Source organism: Mesocricetus auratus, unplaced genomic scaffold (genome assembly GCF_017639785.1).
Source record: "Mesocricetus auratus isolate SY011 unplaced genomic scaffold, BCM_Maur_2.0 Super-Scaffold_100004, whole genome shotgun sequence".
In the NCBI taxonomy this organism is placed as follows: domain Eukaryota; kingdom Metazoa; phylum Chordata; class Mammalia; order Rodentia; family Cricetidae; genus Mesocricetus; species Mesocricetus auratus.
The window spans coordinates 89,904,112-89,922,353 of NW_024429189.1; positions in this window are offsets into that span (position 1 = coordinate 89,904,112).

An 18,242-nucleotide genomic window follows, 5' to 3' on the forward strand; every position below is an offset into this window, starting at 1 on the left:
TTGCTAGCATGGAGCCTACTTGAATGTAATTGCTCTCTCCAGTAATGTGCTGGAAACTGGCCCAAGGAACACATCTGAGAACGTGTAGGAGAAAATAGACAGATATCCATGAGGAGACTGTGGAATTTTCCCTTCTTTCATTTTGTTGTGGACAAAGTAACTGAAATAAAAGGATTTCCTGCAGAACAATGCTGGGAAACTGGTTAACTAAAGCTCTCTCAGCATACACCACTAGATCCAAAATGATTGATTGCTTTGGGGAACTCAAATCTAAAATTAATACATCTACATATGGATTTCCTTCATTTTATTATTTCTGAAGGAAATTGAAAATTTTGAAAATAACATGCTGTTTATGTAATTAGTTTTCACTATTTTCTTTAAAAAGATTAAAACAAAGGCAATGGCTTTGTTCTGTGTCTTGAGAAGCAGATAGCTATCAGGAGCACCCAGGTGTTTTCTGTTGGCTGACTTACTTATTGTCTGCTAATTTTCTCATCTTGGTGTTGTATGCTATGGAGATCTGCAGTCCTGGATTCATGTCCTAGTTCAAACAGTTTTGGTTGGATTGCTGGAGGGGAGGTCCTGGAGCCATCTGTGCTTATCTGTCATCAAATTTAAAATTTGTAACTTTTAATCTCTGTACTTCCTTTTCTCTGTTATGAGCATGCATTCTCTCATAAGTTTATGCGTTTAATTTGAGAAACTAGAGTATCACAAACAAGTTTCAAGCATTAAAAATAATCACCTGGGCAGCACTCTAGAACCAACCCTGTTGGCAGAGGTGTGCGCGTGGGTGAGCTGTCCCCATTACTTGCCTGCCATGCTGCTGTGGTGTAGGTGGGGAAGAAATTCTCTTCTTATCCCTTTCCCCTTAATGCCTATGACAGATGAGCAAGATGACCCTCTGCCTTATCAGATAAGGTACTCAGGTCCTTCTCCCATCCTAGGCAGTACAGTAGAGCTGACCCTGTTGGCAGAGGTGCGGATGAGATAGCCCTTAGGATGTGAGAGTGGGATAGCTGGCCACACCTCCCTTGTCTGTCTTGTGGTGATGAGGGTGAGGGAATGATTCCCTCCCTCCTTTGCCCCTGACACCTGTGGTGGGTGACAGAGCTGACCCTCCCCTTAACCTGCTGCAGTACTCAGGAAAGTGGACCCTGCACCTCTCCTAGACAGCACAGTAGAGATGACCTTCTTGATGGAGGTGTGGGTGAGCAAGCACTGAGGTTGCAATATGAGAGAGCTGTCCCCATTAATCATATGACGGCACGATTGGAGGAGAGGTGCACCCCTACCTGTGCCCATCAATGTCTGAGGCAGATAAAGGCTTGCACTGAGATCATAAGAGCAGTGCTACCCCTTATTGGCTTGTAGCACTTGGGACAGTGGCCCCTACACTTCACCTGGGTGACACAGTAGGGCTGGCCCTGAAGGTGTAAGTGTGGCAGAACCATCCCTATTCCTTGCTCATCACTGCAATGAGTGAAGTACTCAGAGCAGTGTTGGAGAGCTCACCATGGTGGTGATGACCAACCCTGCAACTACCCAGGCCGAGAACCAGGGTTATGTGTTGATCCACACCATCTGTGATCTACTGGAACATGGGCAGGGGATGAGGGATGGGAATGGGGTCATTCCTGTGGACCCACGACTGTAGGGTCTCCAAGATACAGGGCAAAAACAGGGTGTCCAGTAAACATTTCAGTGAGGGCCCAGCATTGGTGTAGCATAGACCAGTGGCCTTGAAACAGACCATGATTATTTGATTATTTGTGATGAACATCTCCATGTAAACTTTTTCTCCTTCTTCTCCTTCTCCTCCTCTTCCTCCTCCTCCTCCTTCTTGTTTTCCCCTTTTTCCTCTTAAATTTTATTTTGTTTTATTGGTGGAAAGAGATGGGTGGGAATGGGAAGCATGATGTGAAAGACAGAAAGAATAAATAAAAATAAAGTTAAAAAACACATGAGATTTCAGCTGTTTCCCATGGAATTCTCAGCAGCTTAGAAGAAACTGTTGCTTCTTTATTAAATAGATATTAGGGCTTACATAGAAAGCAAAATTCCTGGAACTCAGAAGATGGCACAGATGGTAAAGTGCCTGCTGGACAAGCATAATATATGAGTTTGGATGCCCAGAACCCATTGTAAAGTTTGGTAGAGGAATGTAAGTAACCTCAGTTCTTGGGCAATAGGGACAAGCAGATCGGCAGAGATCATTGGTCAGTTGCTATAGCCAACTGACAAGCTCAAGTTTCAATGAGAGATCCCATCTCAAGGAATTGGGTAGATAGTAACCAAGGAAGATACCGGACATTGATTTACATGCACATGTGTTCAGTTGTACCCACCTCTAAACATGTATATTGTACAAGTGTGCATTTATGTACACACACAGAGAGAGACAGACAGACAGGCACATAATACTAAAGTTACTAGCATAAGGGCTCCTTAGAACCTGGAACCATATTTGAAATATACAACAGTAATCACAACAACCATTTTGGCACCAGACAGGGAAAAAAACACAGGCAAGCAGGTTGTTACTTGTATCTTCATGGTTCAAGCGTAACTTCAGCTGTTAGGAAGGAAACAGCAACCTTCTGTGACTCCTCAGATTGAGAGCATTATATAAGTACAATGAACAATGGAATCCAAGTGATTTCCAAATAAATCTCTCTGTTTGCTCTCCCTTCTATAATGTTAATGTACCAGTGTAATTGAACCATTCTATATTGAAATAAAGGAAAGGAGGGCCACTCTGGATTGATGTCTGCCACCAACCATCTGATCACTTAGCATGGAAATGTGTAGCTGGCATTTTCCAAGTGAAGTCCATCATGTTGAACTACACACAATCATACTTGATATTAATTCCACTTTGTTCTGAGCCTTGTCAGCATTATCAAAGGACAATGGAACACAAATATGCAACAGTCACAAAGAGTCATCCTGTTCCCCTGAATGTTGACTTTCCTCTACCAAGAAGGCTTTTGACTGACTGTTCATTCATATTAGAACCATGGTTCTTTGCTGCTAGCCTACACTGAGATGTCCACCTATGTTCCAAGAAGCTTTTCTGACCCCAGCTGGTGTGGCTTTGTTGTCTCTGGTTACAAAGCATTCACAGAGTCCGAATGTCCTTCAAGGAAAATTAAACAATCAGATTTCATTCAATATTCAACCTCATAAGGAGAGATATTTATTTATCCTTTAAGGGTAGTCTAGTTGCTTCATTTATCACAAAACAGGCTCTTATTATCATTTTCTGCAGGGTTAGCTTCAGCTATAAGCACCATTGTGTCCAGGGTCACAACTATTCTTGGAAAACCTATGTTCAATGACTGACTGTGGAGAAAAATATAAAAAATCTTGGTCACTTTGGCCCAAAATTTCACAATACTGACAAATATATTCACAAGTTTCCTGTAGTGTTCATTAAGTTTTGTCATCCTCTGTCATCACTTGACTCCCTTCTTCATCAGCATTACTTTCCCTTTCCTTTCTCATTAATAGATTTCTAAAAAATGTTCATTACAAACTCCATCTTAGTACATACATGTACACAGCAGAACCTGAGATACAATGTGTATCTCAATAAAGTTCTCTAGAAATTCATCCAAAGCTTAAAAGAGCCCTGATGACAGGAAAGACTACATGTACTGGAACAAAAGCCTTCAGTTAATGCAACGTAACTTTGGTTTCAGACTTTCCTCAGACTGGTCTTCTTTGTATCAGTTTCGTATGATGATGATGGCTTTCCTTTAGACTAGTGAATGGTTTGTATTATTTACAATGATTGTTTACAGCCATACCAATCGATTCATGAGCAAGTGGTACTTAGATATAAGAGTAAGAGCTGGCTCTAAAACAAATCTAGTAATTTTCCCACATTGACCCTTAAGCTCAGCAGATCTTTTCTGAAACTCTTGTGATATTACCCCTTATTTCAGATCTAGCCCAGTCTTCCAAAGTCGTGAATAAAACCAGACTGCTCTAACAGAGAAGATCAAGTTCTTCTTGCACAAAATCTTGTAAAGCAAAGCATTCTTTAAATATCAAAAAAGCCCTAGGTAATCTATGGGGCCTTGGGTAGTATTTATCCCTGGCATACAAATAGACTTTGAGTGCCCATGCCACAATATGGAAGGCTTTCTCAGCTGGGACTCTTGGGGGGAGGGCCTAGGCCCTGCCCTGGATGAAATGACAGTTACTGGAGATCCACCATGGAGGGCCTCACCCTCTTTGGAATTGGAGTAGAGATTGGGTAGGGGCCTGGGGGACCTGGTGGAGAGGGTGGGGAAGGATGGGGGGGAGGGAGCTGGGATTGACATGTGAAACAAGATTGTTTCTAACCTAAATAAAAAAATAGTAATAGTAATAAAAAAGAAGCCTAGGTGGGGTGATAATTATTCATGACTAGACCTTTCTTACTGTAGTATTTTGACATAGAATGAATGTTAGGCATTGTCACAGAGAAAAACATAACTGGACAAAGATGCCCAGTTCCAGGTAGATCTTCTGAGACAGCTTGTGATGGAGGATGATTCAAGAAAGCTCTCTATAGCAGCAACATTTGCAACTGAATGTGTGGTTTGAGTTTTGTAAAGAGAAGCTTTTTCTTTGCTAGCCGCTTTGGTTTATCCCCCGCCAGCCGCCTGGGCTCTGTCGCATTGGAGTCCCCAAATAAACACACAAGATGCTGTATTAATTATGAAGCTGTTGGCCTTGCTTGTTTCTTACTGGCTACCTCTGACTTAAGTAATTACCCCATAATTGTTAATCTAAGTATTTCTCTTACCAGAGAATGGTTCCGGGCTTCCTACCCCCATGGCATTACATCTTGACTCTCCTGTGTTTCTCCTTCCCAGAATCCTCCTGGACTCCTAGTCCCTCATATCTAGATTCCCTATTGGCCAGACAGTGCTTTATTGACAAAGGACTTCCCCAACAGAGTTTGAGTGATGGGTTTAGAGAAGAAAGGGCATCTCAGCTGAGGAGTAACATTGACCACACAATCTGGTAGAAAATTGATCAGTGTGGAGAAGCAATTATCAGGGTGGACATTTCAAAGCTTATTCACAATGCTGAATGCTTTGAAATTAACCTTGAATCTCATTTGATGTCCAATCATTCTGTGTTGCCTGTGGAAAAATACAACCTTCTAAGGGATGGATATTTCAGCAATGATGGAAGAGTTTCTGGAAAGAAGAACAAAGGGTTCTGGCATAATCACTTTTATTTGGACATATTTGTGCCAATATCACAGATTCTTCAAAGCAGAAAAAGAAACTGAAGTGACCATTACTCCATAACACCTCTAACATCCCCACTGCAATCCTAGGAGCGACATTTGAAAGGAAGTTATGTGTGCCTCTGCTACTTTACAGTGAGTCACAGGGTTAAGAATGCAGTATCTGCACTCAGGACTCCAGAATTAGCTCTAATCTGAACTCTAGTTCCTTTGTCAGTACCATGAAGAAAATATATCTTCAGCTAGAGAAGTTGTTGTAGGTACAAAGATTGAGCCAATAAAGTGACCAACAAAGTGCAGGGGTTTGAAAATCACTCGATGACCTGTTTTTTGCTATTATATTGCCCTCTCAATATCAGAAAATCATAGTATAAGGACTATGATAGTGGGCTTATTTGATTCTTTTCCTAGTCCTCTTCCTCATGATCTTACATTTTTATTTCTTTCCATGACTCAGGATAATGGAAAGCCATGTTTAAGTGCACATTATGTTTATGGAGCTAATAGAAAGTTCATTGTCTATGCCATCAAATGATTACATTTATGCATGAATTTAACACTGCTGAATCCTGACTGATGGTTAATGTCTACAGAAGAGAGGAACCATTAGTAAATTTGTGAGTTAGAATATCACTTAGCTTTATTGGCAGGAATAATCAGTGAGAGTGTAAGTAATTGGTTCAAATTAATGCAATGGATGTCAGATGTATTGGGGCTATATGGGCCAGACAGCCAGTCATGTGCCCTACCCAACTCTGTTAGTTACTGGGAACCAGGAAGCATGATGGGCAGAAAAGTATGGTAATGATATCTTTTTCATTGCTTCTGTTTTCCATAGTTTGTAAAGAACTAGCTTTGGGATATTATTAATGCTCTTATGTGAAAATGGGCTCTATGGTTAATGAGATTCATGAAATATAGCTAGTTTTTTAAATTTAGCAGAATTACTTACTGAAAGACTGTTTAGTTGAAATCCTAAAGGGCTAGAGCAGTGCTGTCCAATAGAAATGTTTCTTGAGTCATGGGTCTATTAAGATTTTCCCAGAAGTCACACTAATAGCAATATTTATTTTAGTAATAATGTTTATTAACATATCAAAATACTATATTTTTAATATATCATCAGAATGAAAATTGAGACATTTGACATTTTCTTTCACAATGTGTTCAAAGTCCAGTGTATATTATTGTAAGCTTGCTGCATCTCAGTTTCAAATATGTGTATTTCATGTGCTTGTTGGTCAGGAAGGAAGAGTGACAGTCACATGACAGGACAAAGGTAGACTGCAGTATTTTTCCAACTTTATTGCTTTTCTTGGGAATGTCTGGATAGATTATATTCTGTATAGTTTGTGAAATGATGATCTTTGAAGGAGAGGAGTGAAAAAGGAAGGCGTGGAAAATGCTGTGAGGATGTGACTTGAGCAAACATGATGCTTGTATGTTCATTGTTGGATATTAACTGAGCATCACACCTTTATCTCATGTCTACCAATGTGCAGGATCAGAGTGACACTCAGTTGGAATGAAGATGTGAGGGCAATAGGAAGCTAGATCTGCAAGCCTAGCAGACATATGGAGTAGTGTCTGCTACTTGGAACAAGAGTGTTATGAACTAAGGAACGGTCTCCAGGCAAGATCTTGCCACTTTGACACAAGAGGCCCTAAGCAGTTTCTTTTCAATTTAGCCACTATCACAATTGAAAGGAAAACATGAAACAAAAGGATTTAGCTCTCAGAGTTTTCTATCCTGAGTCATTTGTCAGTATTTGTATAAAGTGCAGTAGATGATGGCTGCTGTGCATCTTCAAGTCATCTTAGATTTAACTCTTAAAGATTTTTTACTTTCATCATGAAGGGGTGCAGCCCCAAATATTTCCCAAATACTCTAAAGCACCTTGATAACTGTATTGGTCCTAAATTGTTCCTTCCTGGAAAAAGCAAGTCCAGTGTTTGCCTCTCCAAGCAAATGAAGGACTCATAGGATTTCAAGACCATAGAGGGTTTATTGGCAAAGACTGGAGCAGTTATACACACTGTATAGGTTTCTAATATAAACATATTCCTCTGTTGCAAACTTTGAAATTCAGCAAGGCAAAATCCTTTTCACAACATTTGCTCAAGTGGCTTGAATTTAAAGTTGAAGAGAGGAGAAGGAGAGACAGGGTGAGCCAAAGTATAATATGTATAATTGTGCTGCTATGGATTGGAACACTGATAGCATTAGATTTAATTATTCTTTCATTTAGCCTTATTTCACTCTTGAAGATCAATATGCTTGTTCTCATCTTAAGCAGCAATGATTGCTACAATCTAAACATAAATTTAATCATGTTGCTGCCATCCCAATGTTTATAGACTCTGTCAAAGACATAGCCTATTATAATTATTTTCTCAATCATTCACCATGAAAGAAACACTCCAGGCAACAATAAAACCCAACTTAATCACTAGAAACAATATCAATTCAACAAATGGATCTTATTAGATGGCCATTTAGGAAAAAAGTAAAGCTCATTTCCCAATATTTTAATTTTCTGCTAAATTTCAAATTGTGTTTACATACAGGAAATTGAGCTATTGGCATATTTTATATGAATATTTAAGTGAAATATTGTCATGAAGATTGTTATTAAAACTGATTCCCAATACAGCATATGCAAATTTCTGGCAAAAATCCAGATTAGTTTATTAATTTAATTTCTAAAAACACACTGTGTATTACTGCTACAAATAAGTACAGAATATAAATATAAATACAAGTAAATATATTAAAATGTTAGGAGATAAGCAATTGTTTGAAAATTGACAATTTATGTACTTGTCAAAAGCACTTTCAATCTAGGATTTTTGAGATGATACTAAGGTAAACTACTAACTAAGAAATTGTTGGAGAAAAATCCTATCCTCAGATGCACTCCTCACTTTGTCTTATAGCATGATTTTGCAGTACAAGTAGTGGAAAAGTCAGATGTGTTTGTATTAGTTACAAAATAGGGGCTTGAGAGATGACTCATGTGTTAACAAGATTTACTGCCCTTTCAGAAGATACAGGTTTGGTTTCCAGCACACACAGTGGCTTGCATCCATTCATAACTCCAGATCTAGAGTAAACAATGCTCTCTTCTGACCTCTAAGGGCAGTAGGCATGCACATAGTACCCCTACATAAATTCAGGCAAAATTCTCATATACAGAAAACAAAACAAATAAATTATTAAAAGAAAAACACAGTAGTTATTCAATCTTACATAAAAATCACATACAGTAAGGTTATGTCACTGATGGGAATTGGTGGTGTGCACAGACATGTTTCTGTGTGTATATGTGTGTTTGCATGTGTCTACTTATTTGCTTTTTTATGTAGACGTGATGTTGCATTTATATGAGGCAGAATCCAGGCATGTTTGTTTAATCTAAAAGTAAAATGTCTCTGGAGGAAAGGCAAACATGTTTGGTAAGAATAGAAGCTGACAATGTAATTTCAAGTATCCTGTTTCAAAAATGACCTTAAAATTCCTATAAATCCATGATAAAGTTAGGTACAATTGAGTTCCTTTTCAAAGAAGTGATGAAAAGATTCCAGATGAAAATGACATCAGAAGGAGCTGTAAAGAATGCAGGCTACTGACCCCCCTCCTATGTGCACTAGGCAAAGATACTCTACCCTCCCGAGGTTGCCTTTGCAGTCAGTTAATAGGCGCTTGTGTGCTAAGAAGTTTTTTAATTAATGAGGCATCACTTATCAATTGTGGGCCTTGTGTTTTTGTGCTTCTGGGCTGTTATTCAGAACATTACCTAGGATATATCCCAGGTGTACTCCCTATTCTTTCCTCTAGAAATTTTAGAGTTTCAAGTCTGACACTGGGGTCTTTGACCCACTTGCACTTAATTATTGTGCAGAGTGAAAGAGAAGGATGTGGTGTCATTCCTCTATGTAATGATATCCAGTTATCCCAGCACTGGGTTGGGGAATGGAAGAGTACATAGCTTCATATTAAAGCTATGCAGTATCTTAGCTTGTAAAAGTTGATAATATGGGGAATCCAAGGCAATTAAGGTTTGATGTTATATTGTTCTATTAAAGACAAGTAAAACAAGACAGCAGTGGTACTTCAGGCCCTGAATTCCTGCACTCAGGAGGCAGAGGTAGGCAAATAGCTGTGAGTTCAAAACCAGCCTGGTCTACAGAGAGAATTCCAGGACAGCCAGAGCTACACAGAGTAACATTAACTCAATAAAAAAGGACAGGTAAAACAAACAGGCTGAGTAAACAGTAGGACCTTCGTCTTAAGTCTTGAGTGACTTAAAGTTGTATTATTAACTCAGCTGTGACAAAAGTTCCAGTGTTTTAGAATGTAAGAGATATTTTCATAAAATTATATACACAAATACACATATAAACACAAACATAATATTGAAGAGAGATTGTAAATTTAAGAGTAGGAGTATGGGAGGAATTGGAGGAGAGAGGGAGGAACAGGTGTGATTGTTCATCAGTGGTCATGTATGATGTTCTCAAAAAATCTTATATCAAATTAATATCTGGGAAATTCCAGAACATACCCTCTCCCCAAGAAAGGAAAAAAATGAAAATATTCTGTTTAACAAAACCAATTGTGTGCCTAAGTACAATTCCACTATACACCTATCCTTAGATCTTATCTGCTAGGTCCTTTGTCCTTAAACTATGCCTCTCTGAGAGTAACACACACACACACACACACACACACACACTCATATATGCAACACACATATTCACATACATGCTCATTCACTGAGACACACACTCACACACAGTGCACACACTCACTCACTGACACACTCACATACACATATGCTCACTCTGATACACACAGACACACACCACAACTGAAAATATGCAGAGGACTGATACAAGTGGAATCTATGGTGATTGAATTAAATCTTTCTACTGACCAAAATGAGATATTTCTTAAGTGATTGTGAAATGAGATTTATCACCAAGATCATTTAGCTGATGTCCTTGCTCTTCACTGATTTTCCAACTTATTGTCTTTGTAAAATATTTTAGCATTCAAAGCTTTTACCCCCAATAACACTCTGAATCCTCTGCACATCCCTCTCAGGTGTGATGGTCATATATTACTGCATCTTGAGAGGGTTGTCTTCTAGACTCATTCATTACATAGTTGTGCCACTTTGTGAATTTTGAATCATTTTAATCTTTGGAATTGTGTCTATCATTTTGTTCCAGAAAATAAGAAAAAAGCTTGCTTCTAAGGTGAGTAAGAAACAATTTCTTCAGTTTTATAAATCTACAAATGTATAACAAAGGAAATATATTCACCTATAAAATTCTGTTCATGGATGACACACACAGGGTTTTAGAAGAGATTGTGACTCTAGCCCAATACTACATAAGGTAGAAAGATCTTGCCTCTTATTTTCCCCATTTTTCATTCTATTAAAATACCTGGATATATTTGATAAGGGATGGCTCCAAATACAGTTTTTAGAATCACAAAAATTGCTAGCGAGTGCTCCATATTAGATATTCTGATAGTCATATTTTATTATAAATCCCCAAGCTCTCCCCACTATTTGAGTATAAATTAGAAAAAAATAGGGCCTGGCAGGATGGCTCAGTGTTAAGCCAGTGCTCATGATCAATGTTCAGTTCTCAAGATTCATATGATATAGAAGGGGTATATTGACAACACACACACATACACAACCACTACTAACAACCCTTTAACTATATATGCTGTGAATGAGGTTTAAGTCTTATTATGTGCTTCATATTTATTTAATTCTTGGATTTTGATATGAGAAAGACCTGAATTTTAATATTTGCTGGTTATCTTGGGCGAGTACTATCCCCATGCCTGATTTCCAGCTCCCAGTGAGATAGTGCAGCAGATTCATTGCTGCACACCTTATCTAACATTCCGCAATAGCTGATTACACACAAATAACCTCAAAAGCATAAATGGAAGATGTGCAGGTCACTGAATAATTTTTGGGAGTTGATTCTCTGCTTCCACCATATGGGTCCTGGTTATTAAACCCATGTTATCAGGCTTTGCAACAAATACTTTTATCCATTGAGATATCGCTTTGGCCCTTTTAACATCACTGGCTATCTGAGAAAATTTTGAGAGAGCTAATCAGTATCTCTCCCTCCCTCTCTCCCTCCCTCCCTCCCTCCCTCCCTCTCTCCCTTCCTCCCTCCCTCTTTCCTTCTCCTTCTCTCTCTCTCCCTCTCCCTCTCTCTCTTTCTCTTTCTCTATCACTCACTCCAACTATTTTTCTTTCATTATTGTTTTTCAAAAAGTGACATAAGTCCAGAGCCCAGGACCTGTCTCCAGAGGAATATTTTCTCACTAACCTTTTCCAGTTTCACATTCAAGAGATGGTCAGTTCATACGTATACACATCTATACAAGCAAGAATAGTATGCACCTTGTTTTAACCAAATAGTGTGTCTTAGAAACTGCTCCCCCACTAAAGTGCATGCAGAGACACCCCATTCTTTGTTTGGGTGCATCAAGCTCCACTAAAGGCATATGCCAGCATTTATTTCAGCAGTCTCATGTTGAAAATGCAGGTTCTCAGTACTGCATTCTGTGAGACATACCAAGCTGTTTTGCAAACAGGTTGGAGTGAATGTGTGAAGTGATAGCAGTAAACAGTTTCATGAAGGGAAAGTCACCGAGTCATTACTTCATTCATATGAGAAAGAACTGTTCTGAGAATTTAGTGCAAGAAAAGTAGTTAGTACACAGTCCAACATAGCAGACGTTAAGCATCATTAGGGACGCTTTGGCTCTCAACACTTCAAGTGAAGCAAGATCCAGCAGCTTCAGGGTGACACTGAAATGGCAGGGAAGGTGCAGGATGTTGGGAGAACATACTCTGTGGCAGGGTTTTAGGACAATAGCAAAGGAGATAGAGGGGGTGTGCTACTATGTGACTTTTTCCCCTTAAAATAGTCAATGTGGATACAACAGGAAATGGCCTTTCTAAACCCAGTGATTAGGTTCTAATTGTTGTTATTAGTCATATCATTGTATTACTTTTTTATTTTTTTTAGTTTTTCGAGACAAGGTTTCTCTGTGGCTTTGGAGGCTGTCCTGGAACTCACTCTGTAGACCAGGCTGGCCTCGAACTCACAGAGATCCGCCTGCCTCTGCCTCCCATTGTATTACTATTCATCAAGTCAATGACCAGTTTCATTCATTACAGTTTCTGGGGATTGGTGTCGTCTTCACTTGATTCCTCTTGTGTGTTTTGCGTAAGCGTTTAAAGCAAAAGAAGATCATTCTTTAGGTTTATTTATTACTGAATTCAGAACATTAAATGACCTCCTTTGATGGGCAAAAACCAGTAGACTGGAAACTAGCTTTTGCTTTCCCATATCCATAGTCTAAGCCTTCGGCATTGGAGCTGATGTATTGACTCTATTGTGTTGTTCACACCAGAACAGGGCTTCATGAATCCAACTTTTTAATTGTTTTTTTTTTAACTTTCTCCTTTTTAAAACAAAACAGCCTCCTATCTCTGTAATAGGAGAAATGCTTCTTCCCTGCTGAGTGCTTAAAGTTTCCACATTGAAGGAAGGCTGCAGATTTATTCTGACGTTCGATTTTCACATATTGGATTGTTTTCCGAGTGCCTCGTTAGCATTCAAAGACTGAGAAGTTCTGAAAACCAAGGCGCTCTGTGTCCTACCCTTAGAGTAATCATGAAAGGCAAAGGAACCATTGAAATTAATTACTTACATTTCTCACCTTTCTCGTTTCAGGAAAATAAAATCAAATGATATTTCCAAGGTCTTTCTTATTGAAGTTTTCCAGTTACTCACAGGAGCCCAAGCAACCTGGATGCCCCACAATATTGTGCAAGTAATGTACTCACTTCCTTCTGGACTTGCAGGGGCTTAACAGAACATCACAACCCAGATCTAGTTTATGGGCCTGTTAGCAAGTTTCTCCTATTATGATATTGTTAAAAAGATTTTGTGAAAGTGATTGTGTTAGCCAATTGGGTACTTCCCAGTAAAAATCAGTGAAAGCACAAGATGAAGCAGAACCTGGAGGGAGCAGGTTGGGGAGCCAGTATGCTGCTTCCTGGGAGGCAATCTGAGCTACAGTTATCTCCTTCCTTCTTTTTACCCAACCTGAACTTCTCTCACATCCTGTGTCACATTTCTGTGTCTCCCATTCCCACTCCTATAATCATGACCAAATCAAACCCTTTCACCTAAACTAATGTTGCTCACTCAAAGAGTAAGTCATTTAGAGTTCCAAATCTTAGGCCTTCTCAGGAGAGTGCTTGTATATGTAGGTTTTCTAGGCTGGACTCTAATACATCTTATCTATTCCATGGCATAGTGCTGGGGAAACCATGGCCTTGACCCTTGATTGTGCTTTGTTTTGTTTTTCTTTTGTGAGATGATGGAGGAGGGGACAGAAATATTATCTTCAGAACCTGAGTTCCCACCAACTCTACCCAACATAACTCTCTAGTGTCTCTTTCTCTAGATTTCTCCCCTATGTTTTCTTTTTTCCACCTTTTCCACAACTTTGCTTGCACGTATGAAGCAGTCCATCTATACTTTTCATAACCCTGTTTAAAGCAATGTATGGAATGAGTGGCCTCCACAACTCTCCTCCACATTATTCTCTACCCTCTACTTGATCATTCATCAGCCATTTCTGTTTTTGTTTGTTTTTTTTAAATTTTTAAATTAGAAACAACTTTGCTTCACATGTCAATCCCAGCTCCCTCTCCCTCCCCTCCTCCCCTGCTCCCCACTAAACCCCCGACTCCCCACCCAACCCCCACTCTGCTTCCCAGAGAGGCTGAGGCTCTCTATGAGGGATCTCCAAAGTCTGTCATATCATCCAGGCAAGGCCTGGCCCCCTACATTGTGTCCAGGCTGAGAGAGCATCCCTCCATGTGTAATGGGCTCCCGAAATCCATTTGTATGCCAAGGATAAATACTGATCTACTATCCAATGTCCATAGATTGCCGAGGCCTCCTCACTGCCACCCAGATTTAGAGGGTCTGCATAAGTCCCATGCTGGCCCCTCAGCCATCAGTCTGGGGTCCATGAGCTCCTCCTTGTACAGGTCAGCTGTTTCTGTGGATTTCACCAGCCCATTCTTGACCCCTTTGCCTATTACTCCTCCTTCTCTGCAACTGGGTTCCAGGAGCTCCATTCATTGTTTTACTGTAGAAGTCTGCCTCTGCTTCCATCAGCCACTGGATGAAGGCTATAGGATGTCATACAAGGTAGTCATCAATCTAAGTATCCGGGAAGGGCATTAAAGGTAGCCTCTCTACCATTGCTTAGATTGCCAGTTTGTGTCATCCTTGTAGATCTCTGGAAACCTCACTAGTGCCAGATCTTTTCTCAAATATATAATGACTCTTGCTATTATGGTGTCTTTCATTCTGCTCTCTAATCTTCCCACGACTGAACCTTCCTACTTCCCTGTGTCCTCCTCTCCCCTCCCCTTCTCCCTCTTTCTTTCTCCCTGATCCCTCTCCCCTCACTCCATGCTCCCAGTCTGCTCAGAAGATCCTGTCCCATTCCCCTGCTCTGGTGTACCATGCATATTCCACTTAGGGTCCTCCCTATTTCCAAGACTCTCTGGCAGTGGGATTGTAGGCTGGCAATTTCCTGATCCATGTCTAAAATCCATATATGAGTGAGTACATACCATGTTTGTCTTTTTCTAACTGGGTTACGTCACTCAGTATGGTTAAGTGACCTGAAAATCTCTTCACAGGAACTCCTGTAGTTAATAAACACCTTCAGCAAAGTGGCAGGATTCAAGATTAACTCAAAATTCAGTAGCTCTAATATATACAGACAATAAAAGGGATGACAAAGAAATCAGAGAAGCATCACCCTTTACAGTAGCCACAAACAACATAAAATACCTTGGGGTAATGCTAACCAAACAAGTGAAAGGCCTATATAGCAAAGAACTTTGTGTCTTTAAAGAAAGAAATTAAAGAAGATACCAGAAAATGGAAAGATAGCCCATGCTCTTGGAGAGGTAGGATCAACATAGTATAAAAATGGCAATCTTGCCAAAATCAATCTACAAATTCAATGTAATCCCCATCAAAATACCTGCTCAATACTTCACAGGTCTGGAAAGAACAGCAATCAACTATATATGGATAAACAAAAGACACAGGATAATCAAAACAACTCTGTACAATAAAGGAACTTCTGGAGGTAACACCATCCATGACTTCAAGCTCTACTATCGAGCTGCTGTCATTGAAACAGCGTGGTATTGGCACAAAAATAAACAGGTAGACTAATGGAATCGAAATGAAAACCCTAATATTAACCCACACACCCATGAACACCTTATAATTGACAAAGAATCTAGAATTATACAATGGAATGAAGAAACCCTCTTCAACAAATGGTGCTGGCTTAACTGGATGTTGGCAAGTAGAAGATTGCAGACAGACCCATGTCTATCGCTATGTATAAAACTTAAGTCCAAATGGATCAAAGACCTCAACATAAATCCAACCACACTGAACCTCTTAGAAGAGAAAGTGGGAGGTACCTTTGAACGAATTGCTGCAGAAGACTGCTTCCTGTATGTAATACCAGTAGCACAGACACTGAGATCAGCAACCAATAAATGGGACCTCCTGAAACTCAGAAGCTCTGTAAGGCAAAGGATAGAGTCAACAAGACAAAAGGCAGCCCACAGAATGGGAAAATATATTCACTAACCCCACATCAGACAAAGGGCTGATCTCCAAAATTTACAAAGAAACAAAGAACCAAGTCTCCAAAATACCAAAGGATCCAATTAAAAAGTGGACTACAGAACTAAATAGAGAATTCTCAGTAGAGGAGGCTAAAATGGCTGAAAGACACTAACAAATTGCACCATCCTTAGCCATCAAGGAAATGCAAATCAAAACAACTCTGAAATGCCATCATATTCCTGTCAGAATGACTAAAATCAAAAACATCATTGGCAGTTTATGCTGGAGAGGATGTGGTGAAAATGGAACACTCCTTCACTGTTGGTGGGAGTGCCAACTCATACAGTCACTTGGAAATCAGTGTGCAGATTCCTTAGGAAAATGAGAGTCAGTCTACCACAAGATCCAGCCATTCTACTCTTAGGTAGATACACAAAAATGTGCATTCATATAACAAGGACATGTGTTCCAGTATGTTAACAGCAGTATTATTTGTAATAGCCAGAACCTGGAAGCAACCTAGATGCTCCTCAGCTGAGTAATGGATAGAGCAAATGTGGCACATTTACATAATGGAATACTACTCAGCAGAAAAAAATGGAATCCTGAAATTTGCAGGTAAATGGATGACACTAGAATAAATCATCAGCTATTTCTACCTACCCTATTTCCACCTCTAAGTTTCCCTATAGTACCAACAGTCTAGTTCTATTACCTTGTTTCTCCATTCTTGATATTTTAGAATCTAACTCTATAGCCCATTCCATTTTGATTGTGTTCATACCTTCTTCAAAAGTTGCTTTAACCTGAGACCATAATCATATTTTGCATTATGGTCAATAGAAACTTCTTTTGACACCTTGTAATGTTTACTGTAACCTGCTGCAGGATATCTCTCATTCTAACTGGTAGTTTAGAATGCAGACTTCCTCTCAGTTTTCTTCCTGCTTCTGTTGTTAGTTCCCCATTGTTCACTGATGTCTCTTTTTTCCTATGAATGAAATACTGATATTCTTCAGGATACACTCTGACTTTTTATTTTCTATGATCACTCCAAAATTTATATTCCCATATTTGAATTCTCTCACACAGAACCAATACACATTTAACTGCCTGATGGATACTATACTCAGCACAACCCCAAATTCAACATCACAAAACTGACTTCCCTCTATCAATCATCAAATTTTGTTAAGCTACATGTGAGCATGAGAACTCAATGCAATACACACACGCGCGTGCGCTCACGCGTGCGCACTCGCGTGCACACACACAGTTTCTAGTGGCTGGCAATGGTCTAATGACAAAGGCTATTCTAGGTGACTTTTTTGACTCTTCTGTCCCACTCTTTGTCCCAGTTAAGTTAGTTATAAATGCCCCTGCTCTACTTCCTGGGTCCTTTTCCATTTCTCAGTCCATATTGATGCCACTAAACATCTGGTTGTGCAGACCTCATTGTCTGTGTTATTTACTATCTGTTTCCACATTGTTTCTAGAGAAATTTCTATAAATTCACATCTAAAAGTTCTCAGCTAAAAAGTAATCAGATGCCTCTGTGATTCTCTGACTGCAGCCCCAACTCAGAACATCCCAGAGGACCTCCAAGAACTTAGCCTTATCGCCAGTCCCCTTTCTTTCTCAGAACCACCTAGTTGTTTCCTGCTCATTTGTGTTTTGCTGCTTTCACACTGCATGGAAACTCTTTCTATTTCCCATCACATCCTCCAACACTTACAGGTCATTTTATTTGCTAGGATCTTTTCCTGACCACGCAGTGAGTGATGAGTTTCTATCTTTTCCAGTGTCATAGTCTGTCTACCTTCTGGTAAATTCACCTGCCTAATTCTCCTAGTGCTGTCAGCCTCTAGCCAGAAGCTGAATGCCTTGTCTTATGTTTGCTTCCCTTATACCTAATGCAGTGCCTGGCATAGAATAGGTTTTCCACAACAACCTGCTGACTAAATGACTCCCACAGTATGTCTCAGCCCTGTCCTACTTCCTGTAATTCAGCTGCATGCTAAGAGCTTTCCTAATTATTTCCAGCTAGTACCTTCATTTCAATACACTGCAAACTAAGTTCAACTTCCTCCAAGTCTCCAGACTTTCTTGTCTCTCCATGGCAACACTATTGTTCCAGTCCCTGGGGCTCCAAACCCTGGCATCCTCTCCTACTCTTCTCCATCCTCTGCCAGGCATTTCCAATGAACTGTCAAATCTGTGGCTTCTTCTTTCACAAAGTCTCTGACCATTTTCT